This window comes from Periplaneta americana, chromosome 12 (assembly GCF_040183065.1).
Source record: "Periplaneta americana isolate PAMFEO1 chromosome 12, P.americana_PAMFEO1_priV1, whole genome shotgun sequence".
NCBI lineage: Eukaryota > Metazoa > Arthropoda > Insecta > Blattodea > Blattidae > Periplaneta > Periplaneta americana.
In genome coordinates this window covers 69347451-69350562 of record NC_091128.1, presented here as the reverse complement: position 1 = coordinate 69350562, position 3112 = coordinate 69347451, and positions in this window count along the sequence as shown.

The following is a 3112-nucleotide window of genomic DNA, read 5'->3' as shown; positions in this document are numbered from 1 at the left end:
CCCCCTTCATTGCATATATTTCCCATTAGTAACATACTACACTAATCAGATTTCGATTCATACAAACAAGTGTTCTTCCTCTGACACATATCGTCAAATGAGATATAGGGTAAAGTTGCCTAATGCCGTGATACCCCTAATTCCGTGATACGTTTTTTCACTGACCATCATGGGATTGGATATCTTGCTAGGAAGTTCACCGATGTCTCAAAAGTAAACAAAAGATGCACTCTTTCGAGAAAGATGTCTGGCGCTATGGTCGAACGGCAAAGCTTTGATTGACATTCAACATAAAAAAGTATCACGATATTAGGGGTATCACGGAAATAGGCAACTTTACCCTACTGCCTGATAATAGATGTACGTATCAGCCAGAACCTCAATCAGAGACGTTGATGTGTTTTATCTGTGTAGAACAGTATTTGCAATGAGGGTCCAAAGTTTAATTTTCATTTATCTCAAAACTCATTTTTATGACATATCTCCCTTTACTCAAACACAATCCTATTTCACTTGATCGACACATTATTAAATGAAGTTAGACAATCTATTCCTAATACTTTATTGAAAGCACAGTTTTGGTTATTAATTAAGTACATAGGCCTGACTGACTTCATTTCTACAGTATAGACCTTTCTTTTCTCTAGCATGCTCTATATTTGTTTCCTTTCATAGTTTCTTGCATCAATAGCACATTTAAATTCTTGATCTACAAACGGGTTGAAATTTCGTCGATATTCCCAGAAATATTTTGTTGCCATCACATTCCACATAATTTTCTCAGTATACTCTTTATATTCATCACCATTTGATTTTCTCATGTTAATAGCCCACTCTACCTCTGATTGAGGTAGCTCTGGCTGATATGTATTATCAGGCAGTACACCTCACTTGACGATAAGTTATGTGTCAGAGGAGGAGCATCTGAAGTCTGACTAGTGTATTATGTAGCTAGTCGGCGAAGTATGCAGTGGAGAGGGAAAAGAACTGGCCGTCCTACCTTCATTATATTCTGGCTTAGTTGCATCATGAATGACGACTTGTTGGTGTCACTTGAGAGGTTCAAACCTGTTTTCGGACAGTTGACTAAACAACAACAATACCCCAATCTTTTAAAATGCTATCTGCTGAGTTTGCATTTCCTTTTCAGTTCATAACCACGCACTCCTCAATACTGCTGAAACTGACTCTATACTTATCTTTTATTTTTTTCTGTGTTTAGCGACTTTACATTCTGAATCAATTACTCCTTCGTTTCATCATTTAACGTTTTGTAACTCCTGCCATTTGTTGCCATGTTGCAGTGCATATTGCATCTTAGTTATGCCTGTGCGATGAACAGGGAAAGTTATATCTGAAAAAGCCCAAAACGTTTGAAGGTGAACCTGAGAATGCGATAATTTTCTGAAGAATAATGGTTGCGATTGGTTGGTATCTGAGGCATTCTTTACCGTTATTGGTATAAAAGTAGGATGACATAACATAGACTAAGTGAAATTGTCTACAAAATGAAAATATTTTGTAATGTTGCTATCATAATATTTTTCGCTCGTGATTTATCAACATAATGAAACCCCTTTGTTCTGCTCGACAAGAACCTGTAACTAGGGCTATAACTGACGTGTTTCGCATCCAAGGAATGGGAAGAATACTATATTCTTGCCTGAAAAATTTCTGATGTTAGCGGAGACGCTGTGTTCCGTGATCACAGGTTACTACAGCCCTATTTCATAGTGCTTGGCTGTGAAGTTATTACGGATGTCGTGTCCACGGTTTCAAAAGATGACTGTACTCCCCTCTAAGAATCGTATCGCTTCTACCAACTCTTGTAAGTTTCTTGTTCAACCCCCCTTCAACATCTCCCCCACTTCCAGGGAGGATTATATCCCCTTCCTTATTTCTCCAACCATTCCATACCGATATATATATCTTCAAAAACCTGTTTCAATTGCAAAATTCAATTAGTTAGAAAATTAATACATACGGAGTGGAACTAGAGGCAAGAAAACTTCCGTAATGCGATCTTAAGAGAGACCGCCGGAGTCACGTGACAAATGGAAGGAGGGTCGAGGAAGCACGCGGTACTGTCTCTGCGGCTTATTTGCGGACGTTTTATCAGTTGCTGCGTTTTGTATCAGTTGAGTGTGGAATGATAATGACTCACGTAGCAGGACGATCAATCTTAGGATCGGCCTGGTAGGCGGAATTGGTTAGCGCTGGCTTTCTATCCTTCTATGCCTGAGGTTGCGGGTTCGATCCCGGGCCAGGTCGATGGCATTTAAGTGTGCTTAAATGCGACAGGCTCGTGTCAGTAGATTTACTGGCATGTAAAAGAACTCCTGCGGGACAAAATTCCGGCACAACGGCGACGCTGATATAACCTCGGCAGTTGAGAGCGTCGTTAAATAAAACATAACAATTAACATTTTCAATCTTAGGGATATCTCATGCGAAGTTTTACCATTAGATGGCAGGAGCGTTCCATGCGGCGCAACATGTTGTAGGGCTATATTATGTCATATGTTACAGTTGATTACGTTTTCCCGCTTTTTGGTTTTCTATGCGTGTCAAAATTATACAGGGACATCATTTTAGTTTTACTAACATTTCTAATATTAACCCGGCTATACCTTTGGATTAATGGTTGAGAACCGGAAACACCGTTTGCTATCCCCTTCCACGACTGGAGTTCGATGATACTGGCGTAAAATACAAACAAATCACTTTACTAAATATAAGAGGGAAGAAAAGTTGTTCATCCATTTACGTAAACTAGGGAATATCGCGATTTTGAGTTTGATAATTGTCATTAGGGTTTTGTTTAATCAAAATACAGTAGGCCTACTGTATTAACAAAAAGTGTTTTTATTCACGAACTGAGCTATCCATTGGGACGTATTCATTATGTAGTGTATATTATACTGTCTATGCACATTAGCGTACAATTTGGAGAATGAAGTTAAATTGAAAAATAATCATATTTAAACACATTTTTGAAATTGGTGGCCGTTCATTTCGATACAGGCTTCAGTTCTTTTGTGGATATTATCGCACTATAGACTATTATACCTAATTCGAATTAGCAGTTTCGTCCTTCGTACTGGTAACTCAC